Consider the following 26,722-nt stretch of genomic DNA (forward strand, 5'->3'; position numbering starts at 1 on the left):
TACACAGTGGTGAGGGCATTGGCCCAGTGGAAGAGGACCAAGTCTGCCAAAGCATGTTGTTTCTGGAAGAAGGGAAGGGTACTAGGAAGACACAACAGCAAATATCCACTACTCTGTATTTGAAGACTATGTTCATTGTATCCCCTGATATTCCCTACATAATTTTTCCTTCTGAGTTTGGTACTTGTAAAAATGCTTTGTTCTGCAAGTCACAGAATATTCAAATTTTAACAGCATGCCTATTGCATTAACAGAAGTACACAGAGAGGCTGCTTTGATAGCTCATTGATGTCAGTAAAGGGGCTTTATATCTTTTTTGCATCTTCTCTATAATTCCCCAGTTCCTTTCTGAGGTGTATTACCTCCTGGTCACAAATGGCTGCCAAATGTACAGAAATAAAGTCCTGACCACATTCAAGGTAGGAAGTAGAGGATCTGCCAGAATGGCAAGGGAGACAGATCGCCTTATGTTCTCCTGGCTTTTTGTTAGGCACAAAACACTCAGGAACTCTATAACATTTAGTTTATTTTTTAAATATTTATTTATTTTTAAATATTTATTTATTTATTTTAGACAGAGCATGAGTAGGAGGGATAGAGGGAGAGGGATAGAGAGTCTCATGCAGACTCCATGAAGCCCCATGAGGGGCTTGATCCCATCATCTTGGATCGGATCACGACCTGAGCTGAAACCAAGAGTCCGATGCTTAACTGACTGTGCCACCCAGGCACCCCTTATTTTATTTTATTTTTTTTAAATTTATTTATTTGGGGGAGAGAGAATGAGAGAGAGAGAGAGCCTGAGAGGGGGGAGGGTCAGAGGAAGAAGCAGACTCCCCGCTGAGAAGGGAGTCCGATGAAGGACATCCCGGGACTCCAGGATCATGACCTGAGCCAAAGGCAGTCGCTTAACCAACTGAGCCACTCAGGCGCCCAGGGTTATTTTATTTTTAAAAATCAGCTTTATTGAGTTATAATTTAGCAAATTTAAGGGTGCAAATTAAATTTTGACAGTGTGTATAGTCATGTAATGAACACCATAATCATGACACAGAATCTTTACATCACGCCAAAAAGTTGAGATGTTTCTTCTTAATGGATCCAGGTAGAGTACAGTTTTTTAACTGGCAGTCTTAAAATCCTCTGTCCTTGATATATTTTCATAATCCTGATCCTGAGATCTTAATGAAAGCTGACATTATAGTGATAGGTAATGTTTATTAAAGTGTTTCCGTGTGCTAGTTACTACACTATTTGACATATTTAACTGTTTTTAACCTCCATATATATTTGACATACATAGTTTAATTCTTGAAACAACAGGATGGGATAGGCTCTATCAACAGGACTGCTTCTAGTCTATACGGTGCCTTTGTGTGAAGTAGAAAAAGAAAGCCCCTCTAAACTGAACCCCTTTATGGAGTATGTCAGCCTTGCATCTGGATGAGCCAGCCTTGTCAGTTTCCATTTTATGATATGAAAACGTCAGCTTTGAGGAGTGAATTGACCTGTTCATGGTTATATAGCTGGGGGAATATCTTGGCTTTTGACAATAGGATTTTATTCACTAACAACTTTGGTAGGTTTAGTCATTGACTAAACAATTCCTTGAATTTCCTTGTCAAGTTTTGCTTCCTTCCTGTTATCTGTTTATGCATTCTCATATACTTATTCAGGTTTATCTCTCATTGATTTATTCACGTATAGTAATTTTCTCAGTTATTACACTATTAACAATTATTGCAATTACTGTTTGTTCATGGAACCTTGTATAATTATATTTATCTTTTTAGTGGAAATTAGGTTTAGATGATAATTATTACATTAATTTTTAATTGACTGGTTATTAGCAAACTGTATGAATGAGTTTATTCGTATTCAGACACATAAAAAGCTCATATGTATGAGGTTTTTGTTTCTGATAAAATCATTCTTCATAAAAAAAATCTCAAACCTCTTTGAATAATTATGTATCTTGTTTTATGAGTCATGGAAGGTTATTAGGTTCTATTAAATTGCTTGATGATGCCATAATTTAAAATGACAAATCTGGTTTACATTATATGTCTTGTACAATTTTTATATAATTTTATGATTTTAAAGCTGTCATGGAAAATTCCAGGGGAAATATCTTTGGGAATTGCAAAACAATTGTTTTGAAATAAATTGTTTAGTTGTCAGTCTGTACTGTATTTTGTGAATGTAATCTGTAATTGGAATTTTCTTCTTTTTCCTGTCATTGAGAGCAAGTAAGTTAAAATCAGATGTTCATTTCTTGCTATTTAAGTCCATGGTTTACTCATTTTGTCTCCTGAAAAATAGGTATAATTAGATCTCTTGCATAATTTACTAAATATTCTATAAAATGCCATATACAGATTAGTAAAAAACTAGAAATGTTGACAGAAAAAACTCCCAATTAGAAAATGATTGATTAGTTTGTTAAGGTTGATACAGTATTAGTGTCATTAATATTCAGATTCTAAGACTGTAAAGCAAGTAACTTAACCTGGAGTGTCTACTGTGTGTTAAAATCAAAGAGCCTGCCGGTTCTTTAGATACACTACTTTTTGGAGTAAACTTGTGTCACTATTTCTTCAATTTTGTTTTTGTTTCTCAAAGATAATGCTTCTCCATGAAATATCACAAGAGCTCTTTCAAGGGAAAGAAGATTTTTTGTTGTTGTTGTTGTTACATGCCAATTCAAGGTATAAATCTGGGACAGCACATTACTTTAGAGCAGTGGTTCTCAAAGTGTGGTTCTCAGATCAGTAGCATCTGCATCACCTGAAATCTGGTTTGAAATGTGAATTCTAGGGCTCCATCCCTAGATGATCTGCTGGATCAGAAACTCTGGGATGAGCCCAGGGATCTGTCTGTGCTTTACGAATTTCCCAAGGGATTCTGATGCATGCTAGGATTTGAGAACTACTGTTTTAAAGTAAATTTAGTGTAGCCAAATTACCTAGGTTGTATTAATTATTTAAAATATTTTACTCCTGGGAGTAGAACTGCTAAGTCACAGGGTATGGACATACTCAACTTTACTAGGTAATGCTAAATAGTTTTATAAACACTTTTTGGGGTGCCTGGGTGGCTCAGTCAGGTGTCTGCCTTCAGCTCAGGTCATGATCCTGGGGTCCTGGGATCAAACCCCGCATTGGGGTTCCCTTCTTAGCAGGGAGCCTGCTTCTCTCTCTGCTCCTCCCCCTGCTTGTGCTCTTTAGATAAATAAATATTTTTTTTTTTTTAAAGAAAACATAAGATACTGGACAAGAGGAGAGTAAGGTAGGGTTGGATAACTGATCGCCTTCCAAATTCCAAGGGAAGCTTATTAAAATACTGATTAACAAAGCATAAAGTTAAATATACATGTTAAACTTTAATATTTTAGTGAAAGCTCTAAAAAAAGTAGAGTGCCCATTTTTCACACCAGTTTTTTATATTTTTTAAGATTTTGTTTATTTATTTGACAGAGACATAGCGAGAGAGGGAACACAAGCGGGGGGAGCGGCAGGCAGAGGGAGAAGCAGGCTTCCTGCTGAGCAGGGATCCTGATGTGGGGCTCGATCCCAGAATCCTGGGATCATGACCTGAGCCAAAGGCAGATGCTTAACGAAGGAGCCACCCAGGCGCCCCTCACACCAGTTTTTAAGGAATTTTAGTATCATCTCAGTGACAGAACTATCACTGCATTTAATAAGGAAACTTTTTACCTTAATAAGGAAATTTTTTACCTTATGCAATTACCTTATTCAATATGTTACTATACACATATACAAATACCTAAAATTAATAAGACTGGCAATACCAAGTGTTGATGAGAATATGAAGTAACTGGAATTTTCATACGTGGCTGGTAGTAACACAAAAATATACAACTACTTTGAAAACCGTTTGGCAATTTTTGTAAAGTTAAACATAAATTTACCTCTCCTAGATATTTTCCTAAGATAAACATATGTCCACAAAATGACTTAAATACAAATGTTCATAGCAGCTTTATCTACAATGGTCAGAAAACCTTAAACAGTTCATCATCAGGTAAGTAGATACCCACATTGTAGAATATCCACACAACAGAAGGGAATAGGACTCAGCAGAAAAGAAAAAAAGAAACCAACTACTGCTACATACAACAATACCGATAAATCTCAGGTACATTTTGCTGCATGAAAGAAGCCAGATGCAAAATCATACATACTGTATGGTTCCATTTATAGGAGATTCTAGAAAAGATAAAACTAATCTCTAGTTATAGAACAGATCTGTGGTTGAGCTGGAGGGACTAACAGCAAAGAGACACAAGGGAATTTTGTGAGGTGATGAAAATGTTCTACATCTTGATTATGGTGGTGGTTAAATAAGTGTACACTTTTGTCAGAACCCAAACTGCATACTTTAAATGGGTATATTTTCTTTTATGTGAATTATACCACAACAAAATGTATGTAGGTATGTGTATATATAATTTTAATATGAATTAAAAACTTAAATTTTTTTTTAAGATTTTATTTATTTATTTGAGAGAGAGAATGGGTGAGAGAGAGAGAGAGTGAGTGCACAAGCTGGCGGGGAGAGGAAGAGGGACAAGCAGACTCCCCACTGCGCATGGAGCCTGATTCAGGGCTCGATCCCAGGACCTTGGGATCATGACCCGAGCCAAAGGCAGACACTTAACTGACTGACCCACCCAGGCATCTCTAAAAACTTAAATGTTAAAGACAAAACATTAAACACCTTCTGGGAGAAAAATACCAGAAAATAGTTCTGTGTTTTCTGGGTAGAAAAGCATTTTTTAAACAAATCATAGAAATAAAAATTACAAGTGAAAAGATGAATGAATTTGACTACATTAAAATTATGAGCTCCCTTTCTTCTAAGATGCATCAGAGTGATAAGAAAAATTATTACCAACAAAAAGATATTTGAAATATAAAATGAGAAAATATTAGTATCCAGAATATTTTAAAACTGTGAATCAAAAAAGACAACCCAGTCAAGTAATGGGCAAAGATAAAAATAAGCAATTCACTTAAGTGCAAACATGACTGGTCAATAAATATATAAAATGATGTTAAAACTAATTAGAGATATTCAGATTAAATCTAAGACTTGATACCATTTCACATCTACCAGATTTGTAGAAATTAATGTGCCTGACAAAGTTAGGTACAAGGACAGTAAGACTTACAGTAAGACTGGTAACATGATAATCTCAATGGGAACAAATGTTTATTAATTTTTTTTTTTTAGATTTTATTTATTTATTTGACAGAGCTGGACATAGGGCTTGATCCCATGACAGAGCTGGGATCATGCATGACCTGAGCCAAAGGCAGATGCTTAACCGACTGAGCCACCCAGGTGTCCCTATTTTCTTTTAAAAAAATTCTTAGTCATAAGTTTTAAAAAGCGATCTTTTTTTTTTTTAGTAAAAGGTGAAAGATTTAAAAAGCAATATTTTTTTTAAAAAATATTTTATCTAGAATTTTAAGTGGTCTGGTGTTAGTAGTTGAAGGTCTTTTGTTTTGCTTTTAAGGTTTATTCTCCCTCAGTAAAAAAGAAGTATATTCCCATGGAAGAGAATTGCAAAAATATATAAAAGTATGAAGGAGAAAATAAGATATCTCATGTAATCTTACTTCCCAGACACAACTATAATCTGGATTTTTGTTTCTCTATTTGATTTTCAAAATTATACATATAAATATATGGAAATAACATATTTTAGGATAATTTAGCATTAAAAATGTTTAGCTCTTCTCAGTCCCCATTCTTTTTTTTTTTTTTTTTAAGATTTTTATTTATTTATCTGAGAGAGAGAGACAGCGAGAGAGGGAACACAAGCAGAGGGGGAGTTGGAGAGGGAGAAGAAGGCTTCCCACTGAACAGGGAGCCTGATGTTGGGCTCGATCCCAGGACCCTGGGACCATGACCTGAGGTGAAGGCAGATACTTAACGACTGAGCCACCCAGGTGCCCCTCAATCCCCATTTTTTCATATATCCTTTAACATTAAGTATATAGTGTGTTCTAGAACCCTTTTAAGACTTTTGTTTGACTAGTGTTAAATTATAAAAATAAAACCTACTAAAAGGTAGGTTTTATTAAATGCAATGTAAATTGCATTTACATTGTTGTGACTGTATATTTGAGAATAATTTTATGAAAATATTTTAAAACAGAAGTACAATAGAATATATGTAACTATAATCACAATTAAGAAAATGTGTTCTAAAGTATAGCAAGATTGAAATATTATTTGACCTGAGTACCATGTTTGATCTTGCTCTGAGTCAAGGGTGTTAAATTGTATTAATGTTTTGCTTTCTCTGTTTTTATGGAAACCCTATAGTGAGGTAAGTAGTGCAAACTGAATTCATCTATTTTTATGTTTTTCCTGACAAAATTTATGTTTTCATCACGAAAGCAGAAGCTTCAAATTTATTTTCTGATATTTAAATTCCCTAGTTAAGGGCAGAGACAAGATTTAAAATGTCTAATCTTGGGGCGCCTGAGTGGCTCAGTCGTTAAGCATCTGCCTTCAGCTCAGGTCATGATCCCAGGGTCCTGGGATCGAGCCCCGCATTGGGCTGCCTGCTCTCAGCGGGAGATTGCTTCTCCTTCTCCCACTCCCCCTGCTTGTGTTCCTTCTCTTGCTGTCTCTCTCTGTCAAATAAATAAATAAAATCTTTAAAAAAAAAAAAGTCTAATCTCTTAGGGCTTAAAAATACAAGCAATTATGGTATGTTGGATTTATTACTTTTGTAGATTAAAATCAATGGGATTTTAGCAATTAATGACAGAATTGCATATAATGGTTTTAGGGTATAAATAGTCTTAGTAAGCCATCTGTAGCAGTTTTTAATTCTCAACATAATTGCATAGAGTAGTTTATGTTTTCTAAGGAAAAGTCTCTAGACAAACTGCCTTATTTTACTTATATTTTAGGCTTATCCCCTGAATGAATCTGGTATCTGTGAGCTATTCCTCTTTGAAGATTTGGGAGTTTGCAGAAGTAGAGAGATAATAAAATCATGATTTGAAAAACTGCATACTATTTAGAGATGGCAGCTTTTTTCTAAGCCACTATCAGTTCTTCTTTTGCATGTGGTAGGTGGGGGAGAAGGGAGAAATAACACTCTCCCCTTCTGTTTAGATGTGCAAGTTTATCATTTGGGCCTAAGAATGTCCAACCTGGAAATCAGTTGGGTGGAATAGAATCTGTCAGTTGGCATTTAGTTATAGGATGCAGATGGTCTTTTTTTTTTTTAAATTAATTTATTTTTTATTCTTATGTTAATCCCCATACATTACATCATTAGTTTTAGATGAAGGGTTCCATGATTCATTGTTTGTGCATAACACCCAGTGCTCCATGCAGAATGTGCCCTCCTCAATACCCACCACCAGGCTAACCCATCCTCCCACCCCCCTCCCCTCTAGAACCCTGTTTGTTTTTCAGAGTCCAGCAGATGGTCATTTCTAATATGTGGATATGTGCCTGAGGATGAGGCCCATAGATCATTTTGTTTTTCTTAGTGTGAACTTCAGGTGCAAGAATTGAGTTAATCTTTTTTTTTTTTTAAAGATTTTATTTATTTATTTGAGAGAGAGAGAATGAGAAACAGATAACAAGAGAGGGAAGAGGGTCAGAGGGAGAAGCAGACCCCCCGCCGAGCAGGGAGCCCGATGTGGGACTCGATCCCGGGACTCCAGGATCATGACCTGAGCCGAAGGCAGTCGCTTAACCAACTGAGCCACCCAGGTGCCCGAATTGAGTTAATCTTAATCATTCATGGCTATCTCATCACTACTTAATATCTTTTGTCTTCTTTTGTGATTTTCCCCCCTTTATCTTCATTACTTACAATCATTTCAGTGTGTGTCTATAAGCACCCATTTTTTTTTAATTTAACATATGCCTTTTTAAAAAAAGATTTTATTTAAATTCATTTGAGAGAGCGAGCACAAGCAGAGGGAGAGGCAGAGTGAGAGGGAGAAGCAGACTCCCCGCTGAGTGGGGAGCCCGACGTGGGGCTTGATCCCAGGACCTGGAGATTATGACCTGAGCTGAAGGCAGACGCTTAACCATCTGAGCCACCCAGGTGCCCCTAACATATTCCTTTTTAATCTTATGTTCATATTCCATAACAAACATGCTGCTATTTGTGTGTGTGTGTGTGTGTGTGAGTTTCTAGTTTATGTAGATGGTGTTATGCTATACAGTGCACTCCTAATTTTCCCCTTCAACAATTAAAAAATATTTTGTTATTAAAGTATATTGTTTTTTTGTTTTCATCATACACATTTATTACATTTCATTTACCCATTCTTTTATTGATGGAAACCTTAGAGCCTCCGCTATCTTGGTATGAGAAACAATGCTTCAACAATTATCTCTGTAGGTGTTCGCTTGAGGACAAGGGTTGGGTGTCAGGATGTATTCATACCTAATGTTCTTCCACCAACAGTTCATGAGGCTTTTACCAATTGGTATTATCTGATCTTTTAAAGATTTTTTTTTTATTATTTTTATTTATTTGACAGAGAGAGGCACAGTGAGAAAGGGAACACAAGCAGGGGGAGTGGGAGAGGGAGAAGCAGGCTTCCCGCTGAGCAGGGAGCCCGATGCGGGGCTCGATCCCAGGACCCTGGGATCATGACCTGAGCCGAAGGCAGACGCTTAACGACTGAGCCACCCAGGTGCCCCGTATTATCTGATCTTTTAAATTTTACTATTCAAATGTAGCTGAAGTGTCATCTCATCCTTTTAATTTGCATTTCTCTGATTATTAATGAGGTCAAACATCGTATGCTTATTAGCCATTGAAGGTTTTCCTTTTTATAAATTGTATTCATAGTCTTGCCCATTTTACCTATAGATTTCCAGTTTTGGGGGGATGATTTATAGGGATTCCCTGTACATTATTATAATTAATCCTTGACTGTCTTTATTGGGAATACCTTCCCTCAATCTGTCATTCATAATTTGTGAAATTCTTCATTGAACAGGAATATTTTATGAAATTTACATTAAAATTAATTGTTTTCTTATGGCATGAAATTTTGACTATTTTAAAAAATGATTTCCTACTCTACCCCCACGGTCTCAGATACCAAATCCTACATCTTTTTTCTTTAGCTTTATATTTTTGCATTGCTCTTGTCTCTTTACACTGAGGCACTGTCCCATACAATTTACCCCAGAATGCATCCCAAACCTACTAATTTATGATATCTATTACAAAGCTCCTCTGTTCTTTTCCAATGGCCTAATTGTCTGTTCTTGCACTCATTAATTACTGTCTGTCTGTCTCTCTGCATATCTATCTGTCTCATCTCTCTGTCATTTATCTTTATCTCTTTGGCTTTATAATATTTGCTAGAGCAAGTCCTCCATTTTTTTCTTATTTTTCTAAATTGTCCTACCTACTTACGATTCTGTTTTTCATTATAAATTATAGAAAGCACCTAACAAATTGCATTCAGTTTTACTCAGTATTTCTTGGCATGACATGAAATTTGTATAGTAGTCGGGGGGACAGTTGGTATCTTTTAACTATTTGTTTCATCCATGAACATAATGTGACTTTTTACTCAGTTTTTTTGTTTTGTTTTGTTTTTTAAAGATTTATTTATTTATTTATTTGAGAGAGAGAGAATGAGAGAGAGCATGAGAGGGGAGAGGGTCAGAGGGAGAAGCAGACTCCCCACTGAGCGGGGAGCCCAATGTGGGACTCGATCCCGGGACTCCAGGATCATGACCTGAGCTGAAGGCAGTCGCTTAATCAACTGAGCCACCCAGGCGCCCAGTTTTTTTTTTTTTAAAGATTTTATTTATTTATTTGACAGAGACACAGTGAGAGAAGGAACACAAGCAGGGGGAGCGGGAGCGGGAGAGGGAGAAGCAGGCTTCCTGCGGAGCAGGGAGCCTGATGCAGGGCTCGATCCCAGGACCCTGGGACCATGACCTGAGCCGAAGGCAGACGCTTAACGACTGAGCCACCCAGGTGCCCTTTACTCAGTTTTAAACATTTTTAATAGAGTTGTTATTTTTTCCTGCAAATGTCCTTTTACTTTAGGGTAATGCCTAGATAATTGATAGGTACTTTGTAAAGGCTGTTGCTAGTATCTTGTTTTCTTTACATTAGTTAGTTATTGTTACAGACCTATCTGTATTTTCATGGTAATATTTTATTTGCAACCTTTTCTCAACTCTTAGTTATAAAAGTATTTTGTTGATTTTCTTGGGTTGGCAATGCAAGAGATAATATTATTTGTAAAAAATAGCATTTTGATTTTCTTTAAAATCCTCATACTTCTGTTTCTTTTCTTTGGCTTATGACATTGACTTATGGCTTTTTTATGGTTTATGGCTTTTAATATATGTTTAAGAGTGACAGTGTTTCTGATATTATAGGGAATATGTCTAAACTTGTACCATTGATTATGTGTTTTCTGTGGAATTTGGGCAGATATATATCAAGTTAAGAAAGGCCTCTTCTGTTTCTGGTTTACTAAATTTTTTTTTTCCTTTTTAATGATCTATTGAGATTTGTGTAATGCCTCTTCTGCATCTATTGAAATGATCAGGTCTTTTTTTCTGTTTTAGTCCATTAATGTACATTATGATGATTAGATCTTTTGATGTTATAGTTGCTACATTCCTGTGATAAACCCTGTTTGGTCATGATATAGAGTAGTTAGTTTATATTTTATTTAGGATTTTAGGATCTATGTTTATATGTTGAAATGATCCTATAATTCATTTCTTGTATCCAGATTGGGTTTTAGGTTAATACTTAGCTTTGCAGTATAATCAGGGAGTTTACGTTCTTTTTATACTGTCTAGAATTTTTCTTTTTTTATAAGTTTTTTATTTTGATTTCAGTATAGTTAACAACCGTGTTCTATTAGTTTCAGCCACTTTGGAAAACAGTATGGAGGTTCCTCAGAAGGTTAAAAATAGAACTACTTTACGATCCTATAATCACACTACAGGGTATTTACTTCCTAGAATTTCATGAATGAGTTCATCATTGCTTTCAACGCATCAGACAGTGGGCTGAGGGGTTACTCTCGATTAGCAGGGAACCCATTGACACTTTTCTGTCTGTTACAGTGTTGTGCTGAAAATATTTAACAACAGGCTGGGGCAAAGGAGGGGGGAGCTTACTGATTTAAGTGTTTGCCAATTTCAGTGGTGTAAATATTGCCACCGTGTTTGATTTAAAGCTACCAATATGAAGTCTTCATATTTGAAGTTGTGAAGAAATATGCATAATCAGCTCCTGTGAACTGGCACAGGCTGGTTCCAGCATACCACTAGTCTGTCACCACATCTGACTATGACAACCTTCAGAGAGTAATGGCAGCTGCTTCATTTCTGCCTTCCAAATCTTTTACACATTTCTCTTTTGGCCAGCTTAAACTCAACTATTCAGGGAAGATGATTCTGGGACTCTTATTTCTAGCTTAACACATCATATTTAGCTTAACTTAAAATAAACTGCCATAGGGGTGCCTGCCTGGCTCAGTCAGTAGAGCGTTGGAACTCCTGATCTCAGGGTTGTGAAGCCTACTTAAAAAAAAAAAATAAATAAAATAAACTGCCATAACTACCACTTTTAAGTTATATGATGGCTGTTGGTCTGCTCAACTTTCCTATTTTGATATTTTATATATTTCCAAAATATATTTTGGAATATATAGGTTTCAATTTGTTACCCTATAGTTTTCCATAGCATTTAAAAATTTTTAAATACTGTCATATTGTAATTTACCCACTTTAATTCTAATATACACATTTTAAATTCTTTTTCTTGATTTGTCTTTCCAGACGTTTGTTAACTTACTAGCTTTTGGCTTTACCAACCATCTCTATTTCATTGATCTCTTTTTTTTTTTTTTAAGATTTTATTTTTAAGTAATCTCTCTACCCAATGTGGGGCTCGAACTCACAACCCTGAGATCAAGAGTTACATGCTCCCCCAACTGAGCCAGCCGGGCACCCCTCTATTTCATTGATTTCTATCCTTATCTTTATTATTTCTTTCCTTCTGTTATTCCTTCTTTTATGACTTTTTCTTGTTTTATTTTTAAATTTTTTTTAAATTTTATTATGTTATGTTAATCACCATACATCACATCATTAGTTTTTGATGTAGCATTCCATGATTCATTGTTTGCGTATAACAAACAGTGCTCCATTCAGTACGTGCCCTCTTTAATACCCATCACCAGGCTAACCCATCCCCCTACCCCCGTCCCCTCTAGAACCCTCAGTTTGTTTCTCAGAGTTCATAGTCTCTCATGGTTCGTCTCCCCCTTTGATTCCCTCCTTTCATTTTTCCCTTCCTACTATTTTCTTTTTTTTTTTTTTTTAAACATATAATGTATTATTTGTTTCAGAGGTACAGGTCTGTGATTCGACAGTCTTACACAATTCACAGCACTCACCATAGCATGTTTTTTTCTTGTTTTAATCTTTTACTCCTATAGCCTGTTTATACTATCCCTTTTTTGTCCCTTAGGATTTTTTCCCCTTAAGGTGTGTGGTTAAGGTGTGTGTTGTTTTATATAAATTTGTTTCCCTGATTTTATTTAGTTTTATAGTTAGTTACTTGATGTATCCAACTTTATTCTTCTTGTTTCTTTTTATCAGAGTTCATTTGCATTTATTATGAATAACAAGAGGTTGGATTTATATCTGCAATTTCATTTAACAAGTAAGTCTGTCTTTTTACAAACATTACAAGGACTTAAAGATACTTCAACATATACTGCCCACTCTCAATTAATATATTATTTATCAAGTATTTTACTTCTGTGTTGTTTTTCCAGCCACACGTAGATGACATCATCATCATCACTACCTCTTAGAATAAATTTTTATCCATAATTACCTACCCCCCCCTTTTTTTTTTAACATTTCTTCTTAGATTTTCGACTTTTCTCTAGCAGTCTTTGTTGTGTTTCTCAAACCCAAGTATTATTATCCTAAAGCAACCTTAAATGTTCTCATCTAAATGTTTTCTCTCATCTGCTTTCCCCATTTTTTCTGGAATACCAAATTTGTGTTGGAATTTACACCTTATCTTCTCTCTTCTAACTTTTTATTTTGTTTCTCTTTGACTCTGTGTACTTCATTCTGAGTTAGTTCTTCAGTTCTGTCTTTTTTAGTTCATAAATCACCTCTTCAGAGGTGTCTTTAACTGGTCCAATGTATTTTAAATTTTACTTATATTTTCTGTTTCTGACACTTCTCTTTGATTTTTTTTCAAGTGTTCTTGATATTTTTAATAGTCTTTTTTTCCTCTGCTTCCAATTCCCTTTTTTTAGTTCCTTAAACACATTATTCTTTTCTTTTTAAAGATTTATTTATTTGAGAGAGAGAGAAAGAGAATGTGTGAGTGTGCACGGGGGGAGGGGCAGAGAGAGAATCTCAAGCTCACTCCCTCCTGAGCATGGAGCCTTATGTGGGCTTGATCCCATGACCCTGAGATCATGACCTAAGCCAAAATCAAGAGTGCGACGTTCAACCAACTGGGCCACCCAAACGCCCCTAAATATTCTTAATTTATATTTTAGATCATATGATTCTAGTCTTGATAGTCTTCAAATGTATGCTTTCATTTAATCCTCACCACAATTATGTCACTCTATAACACTCCATATTCTTACTTCTGGATAAGGAAACTGGGGCTGGGAATACCAAATAATCCATCCAAATCACAGATTTAATAAGTGTGTAGGCTGAGATTTTAATGATGGTCTGTTTGACCTCAGAAATGCCATTGATGTGATCAAACTTCATTTTACCATTCACTGTTTATTGGGCTACTAATATATGTTCCATTAGATAGCATGCTAGACTCTGAGTGCATTGAGGATGGGAATAATGTAACCTAATATTCAATACTGTATCACAAACATTTGTTGCAGAGCAGAAAAAACTGGACAAACTCAGTTAATATTTGTAGGATTACATAGTTATTGCCATAGGATTTCATTACTGCATCTCTTATGAGTGCAGATGCAGTAAGTTTAGAGGATCAATATATTTGCCTCAGTAACCCCAGACTGCCTCTGTAGTAGGATGTGAGGGCTAGTTCTGTATTATCTTTGTTGTCTATACTTATATTTACTTCCATTCCACCACTTTAGGTGGTAGTGGTGGATTGTGGGTATCTTCCTGTACCTTTGCTTATTTGGACTTTTGTCTTAATTTATTCACTAATGCTAGTCTCTTTTTCCCAGTCCATCCTGAATACCACCAACACATTCTTTCTGAAGTAGGCTCTTATTATAAAATTGCTTGACTCAGAAACTTTCAGTATTACCTCTCTCTTTCCTTTAGTACATTATTTAAACTCTTCTCTTCACATTCACACCAGTCTTCAGTATGGGCCCAACCTTCATTTTCAGGCTTATCTTCCACTACTTCCCCACATAAAAACAATAGTTATTAATAACAGTTAATGCACTTTTTATGTGCCTGGTGTCATCTTAAGAGCTTGACATATATTATGTCGTGTAATCTTTGAAACAAATCTAGGGATATGTACCAGTATCCTTATTTTATAGATGAGGACACTGAGGTTTAGAGGGCTTTAATTTGCGCAAGTTCAGACAGCCTAACAAGGGGTGAAGCTGTAATTTGAATCCAGATAGCCTTTCTCCAAAGATGATACTGCAGATCACCACTTTGCATTGTAAATCAAGCACATTGCTTACCTGTACCCTATTCTGAAACCAAAATCAAGCTTTTGTTGTGTCCCAAACCTACATTATACTGTTTTGCTTCTATTCTTTTGTTTACACTCTTCTGCAATGCCTCATGGGTCACATGTTACAGTCTACCATGGGCCCAACTTAAATTTCATTTCTTGCAGATCTTCCCTTATTTCTCAACTCCTAAGGTACTGCATGTGCTCTTCCTTATAGCACTGTTGCAGACATATTTATTACCATGGTCTTTATCTGTGCTCTTTCTCCCTGGTTCAGGGATCAGTTTTTGGAGGGTAGATGATGTCTATTTCTTCTGCAAGAACTTGTGTGGGGATTTGTATGAGCAGAAGTTTAGATGCTGCTTCTGCCACTTGGTAGGTGTGTGATCTTGAGCAACCTGCTTAATGCTCGGTGTGGTGTCTGTTTCCTCTCTTGTAAAATGAAGATGACAGCCTACTTCACAGGGCTATAAGGAGAGAGAAATAAGGTAACACACGTAAAGGTGCTGGCACTTAAGTGGTGTTCATCCATTGCTATATTCTGTTCTCTTCCCACTTCATACGAGTGCAGGACCTTGAATATATTGCGTATTTGGTAGAAGATGTTGAAAGCGTGAATGAATGCCCGTTGTGTCTGTCACTGGTGGACTTTACCAGTGTGTTCTGCAATTATCTTCTTTGATTGGGATTTTCTTGATGTTGCCCCCTCCTTCTCTCAAATAAAAGCTGCCAGCCTCATGGTATATTTTTCAGGTTATCTTACTTTTTTAGGTAATAGTGGCTTTAATTGGTTCAAGAGATAAACTAATCCTTTCTATTGAATTAGTTGTCTTATGTTTCTTTCTTTGAGGACAAGTAAGTCTTAATCCATTTCAGTGCAGAGACTCCTATAAATAATGAATCCTTTGTGGGAGTTTCTTGTTGGGTTTAAAGAGAGTTACTTTGGATATATGGGCTTTTTTTTTTTTTTTTAAGGATCCACCATGGCTGCTGTTCTCCTTATTCATGGGACTAAGCCTACTTCCATTTTTCCTCCTGTTGCTATGAGCAAGTGGTATAGGGTTTGTCATTTAGATAACAGGGGAATTTGAAACAGAATTTCTTCATTGCTGAGATCACTTTCAACATAACAAATGAGAAGTGAAAGCCTCTTTCCTTTGTGGGTGTCATATGGAATCAGTATGATCAGCAGATCACAATGGGTCCTGCCACACTGGATATAGGTTTCCATCTTTCCACTCAGTATCATTGTCTGCCTGCTGTCTGAGCAAGATTCAAGGAAATTTGTTTTGTTTTGTTTTTCAAGGAAGTTTTCTTGTTGTTAGCCTCTGAAGTAAATCCAGGATCCTTCAGGATATTCTTCATAGACATTATTCCATGTCTGTTTTTGTTTAGAAGATGGATTGAAATTTTTTTTTTGGAGTCCACATATGGGCTCCAAAATAAAATGTTTTAAAAGGCATTGAAGTATGTGTGTGTATGTGTGTGTATATATATATATATGTAGCCTCTAAAGACCTAATTTTATTTGCATATTAGTTTTCTTATGCTCTGCTTATTTGACCCAGATTTAATAATAAGAACAGCTTTTACGAATGAATACCCTTAGGAAAAGAAAACGAAACTATCGTTTTGGATGCTTTGTAATAGCTACACAATGCATACTTTTTCTACAAATGTTATCAAGTGAAGCAGTCTTTTATACAAAGCAAAATAAAGCTGTTGCTGTAATTAGTGTGAGCATTCCAAACAAAACAAGGCTAATTACTGGATGGACAAAAAAAAAAGTGAATTTTGTGAAATAGGCCATCTTCCTTACAAGGTAGGTTTTTCTTTCTTTCTTTTTTTTTTCCCTTTCTGTTCCTTCAACTCTGGAGAATAGGAATTTTGATGACATTAACATAGCTTATTAATGATCATTGTAAGTCACTCCATCCACCTAATTAAATCATCAGTTACAATTGGTTACAAGGGAGTATAATTTAAATGGAACTGTTCTGGCAAACTAGATGCCACTTCACTCCTAAATATTTAATATTCCCTGTGGTTAGATTAATCGGAAGGTTTAAGGAGCCATTTAGCCAGGTCTTTCAAAGGCAAGTGACAGACATTTTTGACGCCTTTTGGAAAAGGACAAATTAATTATAAATAAATTTCTGCTTAAACTCTTGTGTCATTGGGTATAATGCAGACTGAGAAATTATAATTAAAACAGTTTTTGAATTTCATTAGTAAGATAGCTGAGCCCCTGAAGGAAAATTGATTTAAGTACTTTATTAAGACCAGGAAGTAGAGTTAAAAAAATATACATCTGGTTGCATTAAAATAGTTCAGAAACTAGATAAGAGGCATAAATATTTTATCACTCAAGAAGTCTGTTAACTGAGCATTTACTATGTAATAGCACTAAGGTAGGTTGTGGGGATTTAGTTAACAAAATGGAATGATCCCTGCAATATTATAGCAGGAAACAGATCTTAATAATTACAAGTGTAATGAGTGCTACAAAGAAGAAAAGGGAATTGACAAATTTTTTTAGAAAGATTTATTTATTTCAGTGAGAGAGAGAGAGAGAACACGGCGGGGAGGGGCAGAGGAAGGGGAGAGAGAAACCCACACAGAGCTGGATGTGGGGCCTGATCTCAGAACTCTGAGATCAGACCTGAGCCGAAACCAAGAGTCAGACACTTAACTGACTGCCCCACGCAGGTGCCCCCACAAAATTTTTAATTTGACACTTACCTATTCTAGGTCCTAAAAGGGAGAAAAGCCATGTAAAATTATGCCCACCTTTCTTCTACTTGCCCTTTTTTTAATAAGTACTTGTTTGCCAAGTGGCTAGGTATAATTTTTGTATTTTTTTTTCTTGATTTTATCCCTTTAGACAAGTTTGAATTATGTTTCCTCTATGGACTTGTGGGAAACAAAAGTATTGGTGTCCACTTCCTGGCACTTAAACAAGAAAAGGCATACAGATTCTGCAGTGTCTGCTACCAGTAACAGCCCTTACTTGTAGTTGTTAGGGTCAATTTCATAGTTTCAACAGACTGGAAGCTTCCACCTCAAATGGCCCCTAGGCTCTTAATTTGTTATTTCCATTGCTTCTCTAGTTGCAAACCGGAGCAAAGGAGCTTTTGGGCTCTAGGTGGGAGAAAAACTTGGTTGGCATCAAAAGTGAAACTGAGGAGGGAATAGGAAGTTAACATTTTATAACATTAGTACCTCTTCTTTACCTCTTGTGGAATTTCTCACTGTTTGCATTATGAATGGGGGCTATTTTTCTGTTGATTCCTACCGAATTCAAAGAAAGATTAGATATGCCACTCTGCTCTTTCTGGATGGCTTTTGTTATGAGATAGGTCTTGTGGATTGCTTCAGACAGAAAAGAAAGTATCAGATAAGTGAAAATTGGGGAGAGTTTTTCTGGCAGTAGAACAGCATGTCCAGAATTTTAGGAACTGTCATCCTTGAAGATTGAAAAGAAGTCCAATATGGTTAGAAGGGAGAAAAAGTTGTTTGAGACGAGCTTGGGGAAGTAAGATAAGCTTTATTTTTCCTTGCTTTGGACAAATGTAGAGATTATAGGTTCATGGTTGCCAAAAAATATCCCTTTTAATAAGTTTTTCAAAAAAAGTTTTAAATTTTAGAATAGTTTTAGATTTGTAGAAGTTTGCAAAGATTGTACAGAGTTCTGCCTCATACCCACTTTCCCCTATTATTAACATGTTATACATTGGTATGGTGAATTTGTTACAATTAATAAATCAATATTGATATATTATTACTCATTAAATTTATAGTTTATTCAGATTTTCTTAGTTTTTACTAATGCTCTTTTTTCTTGTTCCAGTATCCTATCAAGGATACCATATTGTATTTAGTGTTATGTCTCTTTAGTTCCTTCTGGTTTTGACAGTTTCTCAGACTTTTTTTGTTTTGATGACCTTGACAGTTTTGAGGAGCACTGATTAGGTACTTTGTAGATTGCCCCTCAAATGGAATTTGTCTGGTGCTTTTCTCATGTTTGGACTAGAGTTATGGGTTCTGGGGAGGAAGAGTACAGAGACTATAAAGTGCCATTCTCATTACATTATGAAAAGGCACATACTTTGAACATGACTTTTCACTGCTGATATTATCTTTTATCTTCTGGCTAAAATACTGTCTGTCAGGTTTCTCCATTCTCCATTCTCCATAGTTACTCTTTTCCCCCCTTTACATACTGTCCTCTTTGGAAAGTAGCCTACACTTGAGAAATGGGAGTTATGCTTTACTTTATGAGGGTAGAATATCGTACATAAGGTATTTAGAATTCTTCTGCATGGAAGATTTATTCCTTTTCCCCCATTTATTTGACTTTATTTATAAATTTTGTTGCTCAAACTTTTCCAGCTTTGACCATTGGGAGCCCTTTCAGTTGGCTTCTGTCCTTTGACTTGCCCTTATTATTATGTTCTTTTGTTTTTACTTTTGTTTGTTTGCTTTTAGCACTTTATCTTCTGGCACTGTAAGATTCTTCAGGCTCATCTTGTATATTCCCTACTTTGGCTCTTGAGGCAGTCATTTCTCCAAGGATTGTTTGTTCCATTTTTTGAAGAATGGCATTAGAAACAAAGATCTGAGCCTTAGATTCACTCATCGCTACAGGGATGTTCTTGCTTCTAGGCCTTCTTAGCTGACAGAGTAAGAAAATAATATGTGTATATACTAACTGTGTATACATACATATCTGTAAGTACTTCTATATGTATCTATTAATATTATGTCAAGGTAAACATGTTAATACTGATGTCTCCAACTGTAATCCATTACTACATGATCATTCTGGTCTCTATTTGTAACCTCGCATTTGTACAGTGACAGACTTGGCTTCTACCATGTGCCATCTATTTACTGAATTGTTCAATTCCAGTATACATGCATGGTGGTTTAAGAATCATCCCTGCTGTTCCCCCTCTACTGTTTTCTTGATGCAGAGGACATGTATTTGAAGGTGGCTTGAGTTGAATCTTCAAACGCCTGCCTCCCTTCTTTCCTTCCTTTTCTCCATCCACTCATCCATCCATTCATTTGCCCATTTATCCAGTAAATACATATTTATAGAGCTAAGTAAAGCACATTGACTCTAAGAGACAGTGTTGCAAATGGTAGATTTGGGTAAGCTAGTGCTATTTATTATAGTAGACTATTTCTTAACCTGATTCTATTAGCTGACTTGCCAGATTAATCTGACTTCCATTCTTGTAATATTCACTGTAAGTTCTTTTGCTTCCTGAAGGCTCTCAGGAAGCCGTCAATTCTTTATTATACTTGTGTCTATTTACTCCCACCGTTTGAATTTTGTATAATAAAAGACAGTTGTTTTTATTTCTAAATCTGTTTGACATTTTTCATTTTATTGTAATTATATAATTTAACAAATATTACACAGATTAATTAAATTAGACAGTAAGAGTTAAAAACTACATTGGATATTTTATAAAATCTCAAGAGAATATATAAAGAGGTCTATTAAATTGGGGTGGGCAAGATGACTACAGAATATTGGGAAAATTTATTAAAAATCTAGAAGTGTTCTATGCTGGCAGTGCTACACAAGTGTTTTCAAGTTCTCATACAACTTTAAAGAAACAAATACAAGGAAACAAAGGTGATGTGCTATGGGAGCCGTTTATGAAGGAAAGACCATGTGCATTTCAGTTGTTTGTAGACTCACACCAAAGAAAAGGCGTTGGTCCTTTACCAAAGATTCACAATTAATGTATGTGTATAAGTTAACATAATAATCCTTTACTTTACTGACTTTTTGTGATTTATTTCTCAACATTTATCCCAACTGCTTTGGAGGAGAGGGTTACCACTACAGTTTTATTCTTGAGGTATGTTTGAATGTAATAGACTTTTGTGGCTTAGTTGCAAAAAACAGTCACCACTAAAAATTTGTATTCAGAATTATAAACAATAGTGGTGAACATTTGAGTTAGCACCTTTGCAATTTGTGCTGGACATCTTGCATCTGCTCCTTTCAGTCCACTCTCCAAGTTTCTCTCCTCTGTGTCTAGGAGACTAATCTATAGAGATTATATCAGTAGTGATCCCTTGCCCTCTGGCTTCCAGCTGGATTAGGCTAATGTAGTCTTTCTGTAGGAGACTGGAGAGCTGGAGAAGAATGAGGCCTGAGGAGTGGTTCTTCTGGCTTCCTTCTTGCAAGGTCACCTTCAGCTAGGTATGTCCCCCAAATACAGGTCACTCAAGAAGGATTCTGCTACATCACCCTCTTTTGTTCCAGGTTTTGGCAACTGCTCCCAATCCTTCTTTGACCTGAGGGTGGTAATATCTCCATCTGCTTTTAGATCCAGGTTTAGATCCAGTAGTAGATCCAGGTTACTACTCTTCTCCTTCTGTATATCCACATCTCTGTGCATCAACCCTTTATAAATAAATATTCTTCAAATTATTCTGAGCTCATCCATAATGCATATACTGTAGTCTGAAATACAATATGATGAAAAATAGGTAGGTATTGGTGGGAGTAGGCATTGGAAAAAGTAGGTTCTTTATTCAGTGATGTCCTTATTTACTGACTGATCTCTGATTAATCATTGAACTTTTCTCAATTTTTGTTTCTTCTTAACCTACCAAAGGATCTAAGAGAAGTATTATACATTTGGAAGGGGAAATGCAACTCTTCCTCTCCTAAGTCTTCATTCAGGTAGGGAAATTAAAGAGAACTAGCATTTGTTGAGCACATACCAGGCATCGTATCAAGCATCTTGTTTCACTCTTACAAAACCCCATGATATGTGGTGTTAGCCCTATCTCACCAGTGGTGAAACTGAGACTCAAAGCTACTAGGCTAGTCATACAACTAAACTATCAGTTGTCTTAATTTATGGCTGTATCTCCAGTACAGCTCAATGTTCAGCAGAGGTTGGTGTTTATTAATGTTTGCAGGAAGAATGGGTATGGGGAAAGGTAGAGAAAGGGAGGCAGCTTTTGGATCCAGGTCTCAGTGACTTCAAAACACACTGTACTGTAGTTAAGAAAACAGTAATTTTAATTTTTTTAAATTTAACATTAAGTAAATGATCTAAAATCCTTTTTTATGGTTTTATCAAGGTACACTTAATATATATTAGTTTCAAGTATATAGCACATTGATTCAGTATTTGAATACACTGTGAAATGATTGCCACAATAAATCTAACTAGACTTATCGCTCATCATACAGAGTTACAGAATATTTTTCTTGTGATGAGAACTTTTAAGATTTACTCTCTTACAACTTTCAAATGTGCAATACAGTGTTATTAACTATAGTTGTCATGCTGTACCTTATATCCTCATGACTTACTTATTTTATAACTGGAATTTTGTACCTTCTGGCTCCCTTCACCCATTTCTCCCACCCCAGTTCTCTGCTTGTAGGAACTACCAATCTGTTCTCTGTCATATTATAATCCTCACAGGCTAGAGTGATGTTGCTAGTAGAGCCCAAGGAATGGTTGGACCTACTTAGTGTTCTTGACTTACATGAACTTTTTTTTTTAAAGATTTATTTATTTGAGAGAGAGAGAGAGAGAGTACAAGCAAGGGGAGGGGCAGAGGGAGAGGGAGAGAAAAAGTCTCAAGCAGACTCCCCGCTGAGCACAGAACCCGTCGTCGCAGGGCTGATCCCAGGACCCGGAGATCACTACCTGAGCCAAAACCAAGAGTCGGACACTTAAACCAGGCGCCCCTCAACTTAAATAATAGACATCACATTTTCCTTAATATACATTTCTTGGTCTATTTTTCTTGAATAGATTTATGTTTTTTTGTTTTTTTTTTCTGGTTGGGGAGGAGGTAGTGATTTTCCTATTATTACATCCTTTGTGAAGTAATGCTTTTATTTTTCAGGCACTTAAGCCATTTACATTTCAATATTGTTTTTTTTTTTTCTTTAGCATTTTGAAATTAAATGACTATATTACCTTATACATACCTTTGATTTAAAAAGTTTTGGTAAAGTCCTTTTACAGCATTGCAAAGCAAGTCAAGTTGTGCAGGCAATGCTCACATGGCAATCTCTTCATCTGTCTAGATGGTTACAATATGGAGAAATAAGAGGAGCATCACATTGTTTGCTGCTGAGGGCATTTGAAGTGGATGACTTCTAGGATTTGGCTTGTTGCTTATGTTAATAGACAAAATTACTATCATGTAGAGGTTAGTCATTTTCTTTAACACCATGTATGTATAAAACACATGTGTGAGTAGACGTGTATGTATATGTGTGTGTATGTGTGTATTTGTATTTCATCCTGTTACTGTTAAGTCACTTGCCGAAAAGTAATTTCATCTCTCTTGTGCAGGTACTGTGGTAGCCTGGGTAAAGATAAACCAAGGTGGGTTCAAAGGACCTTTGTTGGTAAATGTGAAAATCTAATGGATCAACTGTAATGACTATCCTGCCCTTTATTCTGAATTTTACTTGGGCCAAGGACTTGGGAGCTTGATAGCAGTTAGAAACTTCAGACAGAACTTATAAGTGTTGGGTCTGTAGGGAAGTTCCAAGCCAAACACCATAAACATTGACAAATTTATGTTTTAGTTCTGTTGCATTTACATGATGGATTGTGAAAAAAAAAAAAGGGTATGAATGTGATAGTTTAGTTTCATATTAATCAGATCCTGTTTTATTGCCATTACAAAAACTTCTGGGGTCATGATCCTGGGGGTCTGTGATTCTGAGTCTCATAAATATGATTTTATAATGTCTGTGTGAATTTATTAATATTAATTGCTTGTGGTTTTCCCTTGGTGTTAAATTCTTCATTGCTATTTGTGGTTTATTCTGAATTCTGTGGTTAGATTTCATGGTGTTCCTGAGATTGTGCACTGAGATGGATTTTTGAGTTGCTGTGTCCCATATTGAGAGGCATACTGGCTTTGCCTCTGAGCAATTGTCCAGAAACAGAAATGCTTAGTATTTAATTTTTTCCCCTTGTGCCCATAAATTTTCCTCTCTGGGGATTTCTTGGGCTACTTTCTTAATCTAAGGCTCAGTTTCTTTCTGTAAAGCAAAGATAATAGCAGTACCTACTTTGTAGGGTTGTTGTGAAGATTAAATACGCTAATGTTTGTAAGGGGATGAATCTGATGTGTGGCATTTAGTAAGTGCTAAATAAATGTCATCCACAAAAGCCATTGGTACTCTCAGAATTAGATGATAGGCTATAGCAAAACTCATTGTCATTTTAATTTGCCAATGTGAGCATTTGTGTTTCTGTACCTTTTTTTTTTTTCACTCAGACATGCTTAGCCCTAGACATCAGCATCAGGTAATAAATAGCAACCCCTGAAAGGTCTATTAATTTTTAGAGGCCATGTATGCACCACTGAGTAAACTGGCTCTCTTTGGCTCTCTGAATGATATCCTTGGGGAGGTAACACTTTTTTTCCAAAAGGAAAAAGTGGTTTATTCCTTTCTCACTACTATTTTCAGACCCATTAAACTCTAAGTAATGGTAAGGCTTCCATGACGGCTTTGAGGAATACAATATACTTTCTATTTTCCCTCCATAGTGCCTATTACAGCTCTATCACTGGGTTGTTTGTTCTTTGATTTCATCAAAGAGACTAATTCCATCGAGGCTAACAAAGTCCTCTTTCTCTCATAGTGTCTTTCTGTTATCTCACTCAACATTTACTGATTATAAAAAAGTTAAATCACAAAAATGTTTAATAAAATAGTTAAATATAAGAATTAGATAAGATGAAAAGCATAGCATCTGTCAAAGGCTTAAAGGGCATGTTGGATTTTTTGTTTTTTTTTTTTTCAGTGTATACAGCTAGAAGAAATACCAATTTTCAGGGTAACTCCTGGATTGTGATTAGGAAGGAGGAGGAGAGAAAGGGAAGGGAACTGTCCTTCAGGTGGAATGAATTTTCAGGATATCTAGTCTGCCATATTGCTGGCAATGAAATGTATGAAAACAAAAAGGCAAGTTATGCCTTATGAATTTTAGTAACTAAGATTAAATACTAAACGTGGGCTGTAGTCTGTCTGCCTGTTTATTTTCATGGATAATATTTCTTTCTTACTTCACCTGTCACTTCACCTGTGAAATGATGGGAGAACCTTTTCACAAATTCACAGCTCTTTAAAAGGACAGGTGTGTTGACCACAGCTAGTAAAGGCCTAGCATTTAGTGGTTCACCTTGCCCCCATTTGTGTTGGTCACTGATTTTCGACAAGTGGACAATTGTCTGGTAATTAATGAATTCACACTCAGATTTCTAGGTAGAGTTTTACCAGTGACCTTCATCTTAGAGCTCTTTTGTATGAAAACTTCAGGATTAATATGATGCTTCCACTGAACCCTGGGTGGAAGAGGGACTTACTTTGGGTCTACTAAAACTTCTGAATGATACCGAGGGAGGTCACTTGTCAATGCTGATTATGATTTTACTTACAAAAACTTTGATTTACAGTAAAACGTGCTAAATCTTGGAGAACCCAACCCTTTAAAGACTGCTGCAAGTAGAGGATATTGTGACATGTCTGCAGAAGGTTTTGCTCAAGGTCCTCCATTACTCTGGAAAATGCTTATTTTATTTTATTTTGGTCTTTTCTAGTTACACCTGATCTTGGTGAGGTTTCTTTTTCTCTGCTCCTGGCCAGGCTGCCATGCTCTACATCATTAACCCTAAACTCTGGGGAACTGATCCCCTGACAGCCTCTTTGATATTAGATTAGATTCCTTCCAGGCTGCATTTAATTGACTGAGTTCCTAGGGGGAATAGCTGGTTCCTGTTTCCTCTGTCTGTTTTACTTGGCCACTCTTCTTTAGTAGCTGGCTTGCAAATTCACTGTGCCTCCGTGAAGAAGGAAGTGTGACAGATGAAACAAATGCCTGTGATTCTGAATTCTCCTTCCCCCCCCTTCTAGTAACATGTCTACAGTTAGACCTGTCAATGAGCATCTTTGTTCTTTTTGAATCCTCTTCCTCCAAGTAATAAGAAAATGACTTCTTTCTTTTCTCTTATGTCCTTTGCATTGCACCTTATCTATTTTTCTGAAAATGAAAGAAGAGAATACTGGTAATTAGAACATCAGTTCTTTTTCCTTAGCTCAGATGTCTTCACTTCTGTTTTTAAACTTTTAAAATCTTTTCCTTTTTTTTTTTAGATGTATATTTCTTTTCTTTTCTTTTTTTTTTTTTAAAGATTTTCTTTATTTTATTTATTTGACAGAGAGAGAGATAGAGAGAGCAGGAGCACAAGCAGGGGGAGCGAGAGAGGGAGAAGCAGGCTTCCCGCTGAGCAGGGAGCCCGATGTGGGACTCGATCCCAGGACCCTGGGATCATGACCTGAGCTGAAGGCAGACGCTTAACGACTGAGCCACCCAGGCGCCTGGAAATCTTTTCCTTTTTCAAATGACTCTAATATTGTTAACATTTTTGCTGATCTTTCATTTTCTTGCAGTGATCAAAAAATTAAAACCACCTTGTTTTCTCCCAAATTTAAAAATAATATGTGCTCAATCTCAAAAATTCAAACATTATAGAAATGTATAATAAGGAAAATAAAAAATACCCATAATAATAACACTCTTTTCCTCCCCCAAAACTTAATCTTTATTTTTTGATGTCTAATTCTCCTGATTTATGTGTGTGTACACATATTATATATTATAAAATATATATTATATATACAGTGTTGATTTTTAATGGTAATACTATCACCTTCCAACAAATTAAAATAAGTCTGGGGGAGTGGGTAGTTAAAATTCATGCTTACTTCTCCTCTAAGACATATCTGGAGGCCCTTAAGCAAACACCCTGGAGTCTAGTTTGAATTGAAGATTTATAATTGGTTGAAATATTTAAAATGTGGTTGAGTCACTGAAACCCCTCTTTCTAAGTCCCTTCCATCACCCAGTAGAGCTCTGAAATGTTATACATGTTCCCTGATGTCACCAGCTGCTGATGTCAGCCTCTTTA

General features: G+C 36.0%; 1 protein-coding gene across 3 annotated transcripts in view; it reads left to right on the top strand.

Moving 5' to 3' along the window:
* Positions 1 to 24,168, top strand: part of MAT2B (methionine adenosyltransferase 2B) — a 230,119-nt gene extending 205,951 nt beyond the window's left edge. For 2 of the 3 annotated variants that reach the window (XR_004680833.1, XR_004680827.1), the window contains exons 12-13: positions 12,670 to 12,733; positions 22,818 to 24,168. The gene's annotated coding sequence lies outside the window, so the exon portion shown is untranslated. The remainder of the gene's footprint in view (positions 1 to 12,669; positions 12,734 to 22,817) is intronic. The other variant, XR_004680828.1, reaches the window with a different exon arrangement.
* The last annotated feature ends 2,554 nt before the right edge of the window (positions 24,169 to 26,722 follow it).

Source organism: Mirounga leonina, unplaced genomic scaffold (genome assembly GCF_011800145.1).
Source record: "Mirounga leonina isolate KUSES-001 unplaced genomic scaffold, KU_Mleo_1.0 Mir_104, whole genome shotgun sequence".
In the NCBI taxonomy this organism is placed as follows: domain Eukaryota; kingdom Metazoa; phylum Chordata; class Mammalia; order Carnivora; family Phocidae; genus Mirounga; species Mirounga leonina.